This window comes from Hyperolius riggenbachi, chromosome 7 (assembly GCF_040937935.1).
Source record: "Hyperolius riggenbachi isolate aHypRig1 chromosome 7, aHypRig1.pri, whole genome shotgun sequence".
Classification (NCBI taxonomy): domain Eukaryota; kingdom Metazoa; phylum Chordata; class Amphibia; order Anura; family Hyperoliidae; genus Hyperolius; species Hyperolius riggenbachi.
The window spans coordinates 22,959,816-22,975,946 of record NC_090652.1 but is presented as its reverse complement, the minus strand read 5'-3'; the positions used below and the strand labels follow the sequence as shown (position 1 = coordinate 22,975,946).

General features: G+C 43.9%; 1 protein-coding gene across 1 annotated transcript in view; it reads right to left on the bottom strand.

The window, feature by feature from the left end:
- The window catches only part of LOC137524151 (zinc finger protein 84-like), a 62,325-nt gene that overhangs the window by 22,944 nt on the left and 23,250 nt on the right, over positions 1–16,131 (bottom strand). The gene's annotated exons all lie outside the window — the stretch shown is intronic.

Sequence of the window (16,131 nt, the reverse complement as noted above, 5' to 3'; positions counted from 1 at the left end):
GTCTGATGGTTAAACTCTCACTATGTGCTGCCTTTACGCTGTACATTTTACAGGAGTGTAGCTGTGGAGTATAGTACTGTGTATGTATATACAGTGTGTGTGTACAGTGTCAGTGTGCCTAATGTGACCCCACACTTGCACAAAGGACTATTTAGCTCAATGTCAGGCCTGGGACCCACTAGCAGCCTTTTCTAAGCACTTGCGAAAAGATCTTTCTAATGCAATGCTATGGGTGATTTTCTTAGCTCCCAACTGTCCCTGGACAAGTTCCTCTTCGGGAGCAATGTCCCACTGTCTCTTCCTCATTTTTGTCCCTCTTTCGTGACTGTTGTATAACTCTATGTAAATATAAAATATGTTTAACTGACTCTAAATTTTAATCCCATCAATTAAATGTATATATTTCTTGTTTTCAAATGATAAAATGAAGAGAAAATGAATCCTACCTAATAAAACCTAGTTGTCCCTGCGTACACTCCTGTCCGTGTCCTTGGGGTCCGTGCTTTTTTGCTACTGCGCATGTGCGCAGCACGGACAGCCGTTGGGACAGGATGGAGCCAGGGAGCCGACGGGTGTGTTCACATGCGGCGGACTGGTGTGCGCTTGCGGTGGACGGGTGCGCACGCATGCGCACTAACATGCAGCGGTATCGCTTACGTAGAGCCCGTTTTTAAACGGTCTTAGGTAAACTAGTGATAATAGAAGTGATAAAACTACCTCTTTTGATTCTGAATTCTTTATGATATGCATGGCGAGGGGTGTGGTGGAGACATGGTTAGAGGTAGTGTTGGGCGAACATCTAGATGTTCGGGTTCGGGCCGAACAGGCCGAACATGGCCGCGATGTTCGGGTGTTCGACCCGAACTCCGAACATAATGGAAGTCAATGGGGACCCGAACTTTTGTGGTTTGTAAAGCCTCCTTGCATGCTACATACCCCAAATTTACAGGGTATGTGCACCTTGGGAGTGGGTACAAGAGGAAAAAAAAATTAGCAAAAAGAGCTTATAGTTTTTGAGAAAATCGATTTTAAAGTTTCAAAGGGAAAACTGTCTTTTAAATGCGGGAAATGTCTGTTTTCTTTGCACAGGTAACATGTTTTTTGTCGGCATGCAGTCATAAATGTAATACATATAAGAGGTTCCAGGAAAAGGGACCGGTAACGCTAACCCAGCAGCAGCACACGTGATGGAACAGGAGGAGGGTGGCGCAGGAGGAGAAGAAGGCCACGCTTTGTGAGACACAACAACCCCGGCCTTGCATGAGGGCAAGAAGCGTGCGGATAGCAGGCTTTGTACCGCCATGCAGTCATAAATGTAATAAAGATAAGTGGTTCAATAAACAGGGACCACGCGGCAACGCTAACCCAGCAGCAGCAGACGTGATGGAACAGGAGCAGGCGCAGGAGGAGAAGGCCACGCTTTGTGAGACACAACAACCCAGGCCTTGCATGAGGGCAAGAAGCGTGCGGATAGCATGCTTTGTACCGCCATGCAGTCATAAATGTAATAAAGATAAGTGGTTCAATAAACAGGGACCACGCGGCAACGCTAACCCAGCAGCAGCAGACGTGATGGAACAGGAGGAGGCGCAGGAGGAGAAGGCCACGCTTTGTGAGACACAACAACCCAGGCCTTGCATGAGGGCAAGAAGCGTGCGGATAGCATGCTTTGTACCGCCATGCAGTCATAAATGTAATAAAGATAAGTGGTTCAATAAACAGGGACCACGCGGCAACGCTAACCCAGCAGCAGCAGACGTGATGGAACAGGAGCAGGCGCAGGAGGAGAAGGCCACGCTTTGTGAGACACAACAACCCAGGCCTTGCATGAGGGCAAGAAGCGTGCGGATAGCATGCTTTGTACCGCCATGCAGTCATAAATGTAATAAAGATAAGTGGTTCAATAAACAGGGACCACGCGGCAACGCTAACCCAGCAGCAGCAGACGTGATGGAACAGGAGGAGGCGCAGGAGGAGAAGGCCACGCTTTGTGAGACACAACAACCCAGGCCTTGCATGAGGGCAAGAAGCGTGCGGATAGCATGCTTTGTACCGCCATGCAGTCATAAATGTAATAAAGATAAGTGGTTCAATAAACAGGGACCACGCGGCAACGCTAACCCAGCAGCAGCAGACGTGATGGAACAGGAGCAGGCGCAGGAGGAGAAGGCCACGCTTTGTGAGACACAACAACCCAGGCCTTGCATGAGGGCAAGAAGCGTGCGGATAGCATGCTTTGTACCGCCATGCAGTCATAAATGTAATAAAGATAAGTGGTTCAATAAACAGGGACCACGCGGCAACGCTAACCCAGCAGCAGCAGACGTGATGGAACAGGAGCAGGCGCAGGAGGAGAAGGCCACGCTTTGTGAGACACAACAACCCAGGCCTTGCATGTGGACAAAAAGCGTGCGGATATAGCAGCAATGCTTTTTGCCGCCATGCAGTCATAAATGTAATACAGATGAGAGGTTCAATAAACAGGGCCCGGAAACGCAACACCATCCCAGATGTTCATTGGTCATGTTACTTGGTTGGGGTCCTGGAGTGTTGCGTAGTCATTTCCAATCCAGGATTGATTCATTTTAATTTGAGTCAGACGGTCTGCATTTTCTGTAGAGAGGCGGATACGCCGATCTGTGACGATGCCTCCGGCAGCACTGAAACAGCGTTCCGACATAACGCTGGCTGCCGGGCAAGCCAGCACCTCTATTGCGTACATTGCCAGTTCGTGCCAGGTGTCTAGCTTCGATACCCAATAGTTGAAGGGTGCAGATGGATGGTTCGACACAGCTACGCCATCTGACATGTAGTCCTTGACCATCTTCTCCAGGCGATCGGTGTTGGAGGTGGATCTGCACGCTTGCTGTTCAGTGGGCTGCGGCTGCATGGGTGTCAGAAAATTTTCCCACTCCAAGGACACTGCCGATACCATTCCCTTTTGGGTACTAGCTGCGGCTTGCGTTGTTTGCTGCCCTCCTGGTCGTCCTGGGTTTGCGGAAGTCAGTCTGTCTGCGTACAACTGGCTAGAGGAGGGGGAGGATGTCAATCTCCTCTCTAAAGTCTCCACAAGGGCCTGCTGGTATTCTTCCATTTTGACCTGTCTGACTCTTTCTTCAAGCAGTTTTGGAACATTGTGTTTGTACCGTGGATCCAGAAGGGTATAAACCCAGTAATTGGTGTTGTCCAGAATGCGCACAATGCGTGGGTCACGTTCAATGCAGTCTAGCATGAATTGAGCCATGTGTGCCAGAGTCCTACCAGAATCCTCATCATCCTCTTGTGAGCGTTGTGATAGTTGTTGTGATGCATCATAGTCGTCACCTTCCTCCTGGTCTGCTTCTGCTGACCATTCGCGTTGAATTGTGGAAGTCCAACGTGCACCGCTCTGGCCCTCGTCAGTGGTGGCATGAAATTCCTGCTCCAACTCCAGCTGTTCCTCCTCCTCTTCTTCGTCATAGCTGCTGGGGCCAGCGTTCCCTGAGGCGGATGGCCTGATGTTGGTACCATCACGCTGATCGTTTTCTCCTTCAGATTCCCCCAGTTGCATCATGACAGCTGTTTCCTTGATTTTTAACATCGACCTCTTCAGTAAACACAGCAGTGGTATGGTAATGCTGACTGAAGAGTTGTCACTGCTCACAAGCAACGTGGATTGCTCAAAATTTTGGAGGACTTGGCAGAGGTCCAACATGTTGGCCCAATCGGATCCACAGAAGCTTGGCAGCTGGCCGGATGCGCCTCGGTACTGCGCCGTCATGTACTGGACCACTGCACTCTTCTGCTCGCAAAAGCGGGCTAGCATGTGCAGCGTAGAATTCCAGCGCGTAGGGACATCACACAGCAAGCGATGGTGGGGGAGATTGAAGCGCTCCTGCATCTTGGCGAGTGCCCCCGAAGCAGTACTGGAATTTCTACAATGTTTGGACACTCGACGCACCTTCAACAGCAGATCGGGCACGCCTGGGTATGTCCTCAGGAACCGCTGAACTACTAGGTTCATCACGTGCGCCAGGCAAGGGATGTGTGTCAGCTTAGCCAACCTTAAAGCGCGAATGAGATTACTCCCATTATCACACACAACCATGCCCGGTTTCAGGTCCAGCGGTGCCAGCCACAAATCCGTCTGTTCCTTTATTCCCCTCCAAATTTCCTCCCCTGTGTGCTGCTTATCCCCAAGGCAGATTAGCTTCAGCAACGCTTGCTGACGCATGCCAACAGCTGTGCTGCACTGCTTCCACGATCCTACTGCTGCTGGGTTAGCGTTTCCGGATGAGGTACAGCTTTGAGATGCGTTGGAGGAGAAGGAGTCAGAGAGGTAGGTGCTGCTGTTATCCAGTGGGAGGGACGGCGGTGCAGCTGTTTGTGGCGTGGGCAACACCCGTGCCGTAGCAGGTGAGGAATCGCTGCCAGGCTCCACAAGGTTCACCCAGTGCGCGGTAAGGGAGATGTATCGACCCTGGCCGAACGCACTCGTCCAGGTGTCAGTGGTGAGGTGAACCTTGCAGGCAACGGCATTCTTCAAGCTTCGGGTTATTTTGCTGACCACGTGCTCATGCAACTCAGGCACTGCAGAGCGTGCAAAGTGGTAGCGGCTGGGAACCACGTAACGTGGGATGGCCACTGACATCATGCCCTTGAAGCTGTTTGTCTCCACCAATCGATATGGCAGCATTTCGCAGGCCAGAAGCTTGGCTATGCTGGCTGTTACTGCCACGGCCCGGGGGTCATTTGCTGGCAATTTCCTCTTGCGCTCAAACATCTCCGACACAGACAACTGAACCGTAGCGCTGCACACGGAAGGGCTGTTGGTTGTTGTGTTTGATGAACACTGGGAGACCTCAAGAGCACTACTCCGGAAAGTGACAGTGTCAGCGTCGTCTGATGTTTGTGAATGTTGTGAACCACGCAATGGCTGGGCTACTGCTGCTGCTGAGGCGGGTCTGGTGGTGAGTCTGGTGAACCCAAGGGAGGCAGTGTTGTTTCTGGTACCCTGTCCTGACGCGTTTGCCCAAAGAGTGGGATGTTTGGATAGCATGTTGTCGAGATTTCCATATGGCGGAATATCGTTTTTCCGATAAACTGAACTGTGTATGATCAGATACACATAGACCTAATAATTTCCTTTCCTTAGGTTACAGAAGACAAAGACTTCTTAATGTAGGGTGATTATAGGTTAACATATACATTGATCATTGAGAAAGGCAGAGCATATTTTAATATGGCGATGTAATATTGCCATGCAAGGCTGACTTGTATGTGTCTCTAAAGGAAGGTCAGATGTTGAACAACAGGCAGTCAGCTGATGTGCTATTTGCAATGGGTAATCCCATTCACCTTACTGGGAACAATGATATCAGACCATTCTTTGTTTTAGGTCAAAACACTTGACAAGATAGCAAACAAGAGGAGTCTGAGTGACAATAGTGTGTTTAAAAATGGACTAATATCTGTATACAATGGCTCAAACCTGGCTACATTGAATGTGAAACCAAAACCCATGCAAGGTTTCTATGCAATATTTGTGTTTCCAAAGTCCAGACACAAACACAAGGCTTAGGAAATACCTTTATTTTTCTTATAGCTGGGCAAACCAGCAACAATATGAAAATGTTATTGAAAATGTATACGTGTTAATATAAAGATTCCCTGAATGAATATATCCAGAATGGTATAGAAATGTTATATGGTTACCAGTGTTGTATATTAAACAATAATGTTAGAGATATAAAACCATGCTAACAAAAACAATGTTTTATATAAGGAGGTCCATGGTGGTTTTCAATATGCCACTATGATTTTGGATAAAATCAAATCTATCTTAAATATGGTAGAAAAGGTCACTGTATACTAAATAATAACCAATGATCCCATCCAGATCAGCTATCCATAAGATATGAATTTTTATAACATTGATTTATTCACTGTTGGGGTATAATAAAACATGATTTTTGTCTTTAGTTTGCCAAATATCCCAATAAGTCTGTGATTAGTTAGCCAACAGCACCTACAAAGGGTGAAAGCCAGTATTACACTTGGGTTAAAGATTAGTCACAGAAAGCTCCCATTGATCACTCCCACTGCCCAGTGATAGGCTAGAAGACTTAATCTCCTGGGCAGGACCATAGGTAGTGAGGGGAATAAGATGAGAGGGGTCATTCAATGAGGAGGATCAGACCATCAAGAGATCTGAGCAGACCAGGACATAGAGGATTCATGCCATCTGAACACAACCACGCCTAAAAGGAACACGCCCAGAGGCCATCTTGGTGACTATATTTGAAACCAGTTCTGATTTTTCTTTTTAAGCATATGGCTTATCACAGCACAAATATCTGAACGTTTGATTTATTGACCATTGTCTTTCTTAAGTTTATAGTCATTTATAGCCAAAGGGAGTGCGTTCTTCCAGTGCACAGGAATTACTCATTCCGCATATTTGATAAAACCCATTCAGTGGGTATATTTTTCTTTAGATTGACACAATCAATCGTTCAAGAATCGCTGACTGTGAAATCCATAACTTATTTTTCTTTTTGGATAAAAGCTAGACCTTTCAAGCTACCTCCTCTAGATATTTTGATACTTTGCCGCAGCATGTGCAAGCCACACCTAGCCAAATTTAGGACGACTCAATAGATATCTTATTCCAAAATTATATGTATTTTACCCGCTTGCTCTGTGTAGTATCACAGGCCAGCGGAGGTTAAAGTATAGACAGTGGGAAAATTCCTGTCATTTATAGTTGATTGCATAGAAATTGTGGGGCAAACGCCCAGTCGTCAGATCCACTGAGTCATCCTAAATTTGTTATATTGAATGGTATAGCTGACATCAGCCAGTTTATTTTGGATAGCGCATTTTTGATTTTGGACTGCGCAATTTTGATTTTTGATAGCCACCATTTTGTTTTTGATAGCCACCATTTTGTTTTTGATAGCAGCCATTTTGATTTTGATAACAGCCATTTTGTTGTCGTTCAATTCATCCATTTTGTCTCCAGAGACCCTGTGGTAAATTGAGTAACAGGGCCGACGGCCATATTTGAGGAGTCACATCTATGCACTGTATTTGAGTTGACTGCTAATTGGTTTAAGCCTTTTGTATTGGTGAATAAGTATAATAACATTTTGATGTTTTACTGAAATTATTATCCAGCTCATTGCTTATTATAAGAATGACCTTATGAGTTTTGTTTTATATCAAAAGTGCAATATTATATTGTTTTGATATTGTAATATTTATTCGATATTAAATTGATATTTTTATAAATTGGTCCACATTTATTTGCATGTTTAAACCAGTACTGTAAAACCTCGGAAAACAAGCTCACACAGTTAGGCGTATGTTTGTATTTTAGCTCCTCCTATTTTCCCAGGAGCATTACATTTACATTTTTGATTTTATATTTATTTTTAAACAAGTTATACAAACATTGACAAAACGCCCGACATAAGAATTGGAGGCCCTAGTGAGATCCGTTTACTTTCCATTACTGGTTTAAACAGTGTAAAAACGTTTTATTGAGCTGGTTTTATTGCATTGGCTATTGAATCATGAGTGCTACAGGTAGTGATTCAGAACTGCATTTGGAACAGACGTTCCGAAAAATTGTGGAATTTATATTTATACAACTGAAATATAATGAGGAAGTAGATGAATGGATAAGCAGAATGAGGAAAAGTATAAAACAGGAAGCTGATCATATATTTCAATCTAAGGGTCTGGTGGATCATTATCTTTCATGTATGACCACAATAACCTCGGATTCCGAACTGAAGAAGAGGTTGTTAGGCGCCCTACCCTCTGTTCTATATGGGTTATTAGAGGTAGATATCCTTGCACAGTCTAGAAAAAAAGAGATTGTACAGTTGAGATCCCAATTGCAAGGAACAGAGGGAGACGTCCAATCATTGAACTCCCAGTTACGGGATGTGGAATCAGATCTTCAAATTATAAGGGCTGATAGAGACCAATTAATGATTAATATTTCAGACAGGGAGGTAGCGATCAAAAGTCTGGAAAGAGACGCCGAACGGAATCGTGAAGCGCATCGCAGACTTAAACAGGATTTTGAAGAACTACAACAGCAGTACTTCAAAATCCAACAGGCAGGTAGACTCGATAGATCATCCAGCCCTTGCCCGCCAGTACTCACTCCATATGACCTAAAATGGCAAGGCATGTTGGATCGTATGGAGACGGTATGTAAGACTATGAATACCATAATCGATGACAGTACAAGGGTCCCTAAAGATCAACATTTGGATTCCTCTCCAGAGAGAGATATGCAAATGAGGGCCCCTAGGCATGATGATTCCCATAAAGGTCACGACTCCCTTGCTGATATTGATTCAGATGAATTGGAGGCTGATGAGAGAAAGCGAGAATCCAGCCCTATCCCAAGAAGGGGGAAAGGTACGTATAGGGGGGAGTCAAATAGGGGAAATAATCAGTACCCCCAAGAAAAACAGAGCTCGGCCAGCATCATAAAATTCTTAAACACCGCTGTGCCAAAGTTCACTAAAAAGGGTTCAGCGCAAATAGCATCCCACATGGAGTTGTATGAATCCACTATGGACTCTTTAAATCTGTCTGAAGCAGACAAAATCAGATTTCTCCCATGGGTTTTTGATGACAGATACCGCCACCATTTCACCTCATTTAAGGAGCGAGGTATCATTAGATGGCAAGCAGTTTCACACGAAGTGAAGCTGGAGTTTGGGCCGTATCGCACTATCTCAGAAGCAAAACGAGATGTGTATCGACTTACTTGTCGACCCGATCAGAGCCCCCGAGAATTCCTTTCTGTGCTAAAAAACTCTTACAGTTTGGCATATCGGAATCCTAACTGGGAGTCTCTTGATTTTAAACAGGCATATTATGATGCATTGCCTACCCAAATAAAGTTAAGCATGGCCAATGAGTTAGACTTCGGAAACTCCCTAGAGAAAATGGTTACCTCAGCGACACTGCTGTTCAACATCAGTGGGAGTTCCAACGTAAGTGGGAGGAACAGCAGAAAGTACCCAGAGCACAGAGTAGAAGAAACCAAAGTGAAAGCGGACCTAAACCTTGAATCCCAACAGAAGAAAATACCTCCTGCAAAAGTACCTATCCAGCAGGGCCAAAGACAGCAACAAAACCCTAATCAAAACAGACCACAAAATCCTAAAGGGTCAGATAGGGATAGCTCAGGCTCTGGAAACCAGGTCTACCGTCCTCGGTTCAATCGCAGGTATCAAGGATACCAGGGTTACCAAGGAAACCAGGGTAGTCAAAGGTATAGAGGTTACCAGGGATATAGAGAACCCCAGGGGTACAGACGTCCCCAAAGATATAGACAATGGGATAACCGACCCAGGCAGCAGTGGGAAAGGAGACAGCACCCACCTAATTCACCTAGGGGTAGATCACCACCTAACTCACCTAGGAGTGGATCACCCGCAGGGAACAGATATGATCCCAGGAACCAGAACCCTCGCCGACCTAATAGGTTTGATCAGCTTGTTGATCAAGTGAACAAATTGAGTGACATGATGGGTAAGTTGGCTCAGGGATCTGCAGGAAGACAGCATGAGGATTTTTTAGCTGGGGAGGCAGGGCCCAGCTCTGCCAATTAAAGGAAACCGAGACAAATCACTATACGGAAATGGATATGGCAATACTAAATACGAGTAATGAACATGATGTGCAATGTACCGACCTACCCCAGGTCGAGGAAGGGAAGTCTAATGTTCTTGATATTTCACCACAAATGGGTGATATTATGTCATTTGAGCCAGAGCGTGAAGTACCCTCTGTTCAGATTGTCCCAGTGGTAGAATCCATGGGAACCCAAATGCCTTGCAGGCGGAATCAGGAGGAACAAGTTCCTAATACCCTGACGCTGCAGAGAGATCATTCTCTGAAGCAACAAATGGAAAAACATTCCAATTTTCTTTGCAATCTTGAACAGGTAGATGGCCGGTATTTTATCGATACCCATCTACAAGATGGATGTATCGGACCGATCCCAGGTTTACTGGATACCGGTTCCCAGGTCACTATTCTGTCTTTTAACTATTACCAGCAGATCTTGGATTCATCACAAAGGAAGCCAAGATTAAAAGCCTTTGACGGTGCGCTGATAAGCGTTGGTGGTAATAGTTTACAAGTAAAAGGCACATCCTGGCTGACATACAAGATCGGTAAAAAGATCATTAAACATCCAACTTTGATTGTTGATCTTCCATATGATAGATTGATCATTGGAATCGATTTGCTCAAACGACTAAATTCCATAATTGACTTCATAAATGAAGCAATATGGGCTCAAGTCAATACTCCAATTGATTTTGAGCGCTCCAGCAATGCACAATTGCAACGCAGCTGCCATATGATTGAGGAAAGGCCTAACTCTGTTGAAATCCATTTCCGGAACAGTCAGATACCAGAAGTCACTATCCTGAAAAACGGTAAACCCGAGGAAAATGCTAACACTGCTTTTCACATCATAAATATCCGAAAGGATAAGATTGAAAAGATAGTCCTTGAAGAGGATGTGTTAACTATTTCCTTTAAAGGGGGAAACCAGGAAGTGGCAGGCATAACCAAGCATACACAGGCATTGGTTGAAATCGAGAAAACCAATGACAATGTGCTGGTTCCCGTGCAGGTAAATAATATTGCTCGGGTAAAATATGCCAAGTTGGATCTCAAATCCGAGGCCAGCTACATAAGCCTAGGACTGCTGAAGCAGGTTACAGACCCGCAGGTAATCAAATGTATCTCTACACAGGAATGGATCCACGATCTGGATAACGATAACCAGAGTCATAATGTAATTGCAAAATGCATCTTATCTGTGTCTCTAGGAAACAAATCTGCAAAACATGTCTTCAGTGTGTTAAAGGAACCACAGTACCAAATGTACTTAGGAAACGACATTATTCACCGATTTGCCATACAGGTTGATCTGGTCAATAATGTTCTGTGGTCCAAATTATCCGGAAACCCAGAGGAATTCCAGGATAGAGAACAAGCCCTGAGATGGGGACAGCGAATACCATATGCAGTGGATATCACTGTCGCTGAAAAAGTAAAAATCCCTGAAGGTTGCAAATCATTTCTTTTACCCATTCGAGTAAAGATGGGGCAAAAGATGAGAAATGCAGATGCATTGATTTGTTTATCCAATCGGATGCAACAATTGGGGTTGAAGGTAAAACCAATTCCCCTAATAAATATTCATCAGGAACCATTATATATGGTCATGCAAAACATGAGCCCTCATAGTATCACGTTACAGGAGGATACAATGATTGGCTTAGCCATTGACTCAGAGTATTATACTTTTGGATTCCAAAATGAAGTCATTGGATTAATACCTGATGAATATTTGACAGAAGAACAAATAGTGGACCAACAATATTTCTCAACACCTGAAGGATTGTTCAGCATACACTCTATTTATCCTTTCAATTCTGAGGAAGGTACATGTCATGTCGAGGAAACATCATTGATTTTTAACCATGAAATCAATGAAAGTGAGTATCAAACACTCCAGCAGGGTAAGGATCAAGCATGTTACACCCCAAATGACTTAACTAATAGGCTTGAAGAAGCTTATGAGGTAGGTCAACCTGAGATTTTCCCAGAATTTCAGGAACGGGTAGAAGAACAACTCTCTATAGCTGATGGATGTTCTAATGAATCAGAACGACAGCAGCTAAGGCAACTATTCTGGGATTTCCAGGAGATGTTTGCCAAGGACTCTTATGACTGTGGGGAAACTAACCTGCATGTTACGAGAATCCTGACTGATCCAGATGCACCCCCTGTGTTTATCAAACAATATCGACTTCCGCTAGCAGCCTACGAGTCATTATCGGAAATTGTTAAGAACCTGGAAAAGAAAGGTATTATCCGCCCAGTACACAGTTCCTTCAATCATCCAGTACTTGGAGTTCTCAAACCGAATGGTCAGTTCCGTCTATGCTCAGACTTGAGACAGTTAAACAAACGTGTCTACATGTCGGGTTGGCCTGTACCATACATTGACCAATGCTTGGCGCAAATCCAAGGGTCTAAAATATTCACAGCCCTTGACTGCGCACAAGGATATTGGACAATTAAAGTGGATGAAAGGGATCAATACAAACTAGCCTTCACATTCGGTAATAGACAATTTGCGTGGACCCGTACGCCTTTCGGATACATCAACGCAGGCCACGAATTTGCTGTGTTCATGCACAAAGCAATGCCTGATGCAGCTGAACGAGGTACCCTAACTTACGTCGATGATATCCTTATCAAAAGTACAATCTTTGAGGAACATATTTCAGAGTTGAGATATGTATTAAATCAACTAAAAGAAGCAGGTGTTAAACTTTCCCTACAGAAAGCTCAATGGTGCCGATCTAAGGTAAATTTCCTAGGACATGAAATTACTGCAGAAGGAATTAATCCACAGAAAAAGAAAGTGGAAGCAATCAAAAATACGAGGTCCCCTACAAATCTCAAGGAACTGAGATCATTCCTGGGGATGATGAATTATTCTCGCAAGTTCATAGATAACTATGCTGAGATTACAAAGCCGCTATTGCAGCTGCTAAAGAAAGGAGTACAATGGGAATGGAATGAGTGCCATGAACAAGCTGTATCTGAGCTTAAAACAAAACTCATACAGGCCCCATGCCTTGCTTATCCAGAAGGGGGTAAACCCTTCTATGTTGAAACAGGTTTTACCGACAAGAGTGTAAGTGCAGTTCTTTTCCAAAAGCAAGAAAGACTGAATAAAATAATTGCTTATGCCAGTAAATCACTATCACCAGTTGAAATCAAATTTAATAATTGTGAGAAGGCATTATTAGCAACTGTGTGGGCTTTGCAATATTTCAGAAGTTTTTTTCAAGGGGAAAAGATCATTGTAGAAACTGCACACCAATCACTACAATATTTGCAAAGTAACCAAATAAAAGAAGGTAACCTGTCAAACAGTAGGATAACGGCATGGACAATGTCCCTAATGGGATGGCCACTGGAAATCAAATATAAACAGGATACTAAAAATCCAGTCGCTCAAGGATTAGCTGAACTCCATGACTGTACTCATGTGGAACATAAAGATGGGCCACCAGAAAACGATTTTCTGGAAGAGCAATCTTTATCTCCATATAAATCCTATGAAGAGGAATATTGCAAATCACTACCATGTGCATATGTTGACGGCTGTTCTTTTCACACAGAAGGAGATGAAAAGATGCTGGTTGCAGGTATCGGTATCGTATGGAATAACATATTTCCAGAGATATCTGTGGGATACAAAATTGGTCCCAAAAGTAGCCAGGTCGCAGAACTCGCTGCCGTGTATAAAGCTATACAAATGGCTATCGAACATGACCTTAAGGAATTTGTTTTGATAACAAATTCTGAGTATGTTCGGAACAGTTTTGTGGAATATTTTCCCAGTTGGAAAAGGACTAGCATGACAAGGAGTAACAAAAAGCCAGTCAAACATGGTAAATTGTTTTGTAAAATTGATGAACTGGTTAATACCCACGACCTTACCATTTATTGGAAAAAGGTAAGGGGTCATTCGAAACACCCTGGCGCTGATAAAGATGGGAACGATCTAGCAGATTCCCTCGCTAAGAAAGCAGCCATTGATGGTGAAATCTTCGATATCAATGACCTCATGGGAACTATCGAAGTAAATGTCACCACTAGGGGGCAGGCCCAAAAGGAGTCTCAACCCAGTGTAGCAATGTGGAGTCAAGATTCTCCTAATGAGGATCTCATTGCGAGCCAAAAGGGGGATCCCATTATTGGTTTGTTTTATAAACATATTGGAAGTCCACATGATTATCCCATCACCGTGGAAGACTGCAGTGACAACGAAGAATTACGTATTCTGATGAAAGGTGTGTCACAATTTTCATTACAGGATGGATTGCTAATACGAACCTCGAAAAATGGTATTACGCAATGGGTAGTACCCGCAGCATATCGGGGTTTGATGTTGCAACATGCTCATGATGCCCCGACAGCTGGTCATCGAGGAGAGAAAATAACGTATGAGTTATTAAGAGACTACGCTTACTGGCCACACATGTTACAGGATGTCAGGACATATTGTCAAGGGTGCTTGGTATGCCCTCAATTCCAACCACAAGGTCCCACTCACAGGGCACCGCTGATGAAAAGAGGCATAGCTATGCCATGGTCAGACATCCAGATCGATTTTATTGGTCCAGTAACAACGTCCTCAAAAGGAAACCGGTATATGTTAACCGTAACATGCCTGTTCACTAAATGGGTAGAATGTCTACCAAGTAAAACATGCAGTTCCAGTGTGTGCGCATCACTGCTCATTAACCACATATTTTCCCGATTTGGTCTTCCACAGCGCATCGAATCCGATCGCGGAAGTCACTTCACCAGTGAAGTAATGACCAAAATGTGGGAAATCCTAGGGGTAAAACGGAAGCTACACATAGCTTACCGACCAGCCTCTAGTGGTGGAGTGGAGCGTTACAATCAATCCATTGTAAATATCCTGAAAAAATTTGTTAGCGAATCAGGTAAAGACTGGGATGTCAAGCTGCCACTAGTTCTTATGGCTATTAGAGCTACTCCAAGCGCAGCAACCAAACTTTCCCCATTTGAGATGCTCACTGGTAGAAAGATGGTGTTACCCCAGCATTTGCTTTACAAAACCACAGATCATAACTTGATGAATGCAACTACCGCACATCAATACGTGGAGAACTTACGAAAGCACCTCCAGCATGCCTTCGCATTTGCTCAAAGAAACATCGAAAGAGCCGCAGTCAGTACGAAAACGTACTATGACCTCAAAACTACCCAAAAGGAGTATCAGGTTGACGATAAGGTGTATCTGTACAATTTCGCCAGAGACCAGGTAAAGGAAAAGAAGTTCCTCCCTTCATGGAAAGGTCCATATCCAATCACTGATAAATTGTCTCCTGTGGTTTACAAGGTTAAAATCCCTAAGGGGGATGATTTTGTTGAAAAATGGGTGCATATTAATCAACTGCGTATATGTCACCCTAGTTCACAGCTACGGAGAATTGAGCAATCTTGAAATGTGTGCTAACAAATTATTTTTCTCCTGACAGGTATACCTAATGATGTGTTAATCTCTACTAGAATCCATATGGACACAAAGATTCCAATCCGGCGCAAAGATGCCCCACCTGACGATTGCCATCCTTTACGCAGTCCTAATCTTGGGGAAGAGTGCCGAGCCAAGTGTGGTGCCAGATCCAGCATCCGTGATGTTACCGGATACAGCGGAGTTCATCATGACCAGATAGATGTTCCTATCCTAGAGGGTCCAGATGAGCCTAAACCCGCGATGTGTCGTTAAATGATGAGCTGATGTATCCGAGGTCCATTTGATGGAGATGCAAGTCTGATACCTGTTGCACACCGATACTCACCGGAGTGAGTTATTCAACTCTTGGAGCAAAATCCGGGAAATCCTTTGATTTGAACCAAAGGCCAAAGCAGTTCATCGCTGTTACAGTTGCTGTTTGCTACCTTTGCAACAAGAGGAAACCTGTTTGTTTACGTCCGGAGTATCGTTTGCCAAGTTTATTTTTCTTGAAGCGTGAAACATGAACTTCAATGTGATGAAGACGATGTTTTAAAGTCCATTTTTCCCTTTCATATTTGGATTACCAATACAAAACATAAAGATTTGTTCACAACGTGTTCCCACGGGAATGAAGCAGACGAAAAACGATTATTAATCCTTGTTGTTCTTTTGAAATGATCACACACTGGAACATTCCAAAAGAAAAGGGGGATGTGTCGAGATTTCCATATGGCGGAATATCGTTTTTCCGATAAACTGAACTGTGTATGATCAGATACACATAGACCTAATAATTTCCTTTCCTTAGGTTACAGAAGACAAAGACTTCTTAATGTAGGGTGATTATAGGTTAACATATACATTGATCATTGAGAAAGGCAGAGCATATTTTAATATGGCGATGTAATATTGCCATGCAAGGCTGACTTGTATGTGTCTCTAAAGGAAGGTCAGATGTTGAACAACAGGCAGTCAGCTGATGTGCTATTTGCAATGGGTAATCCCATTCACCTTACTGGGAACAATGA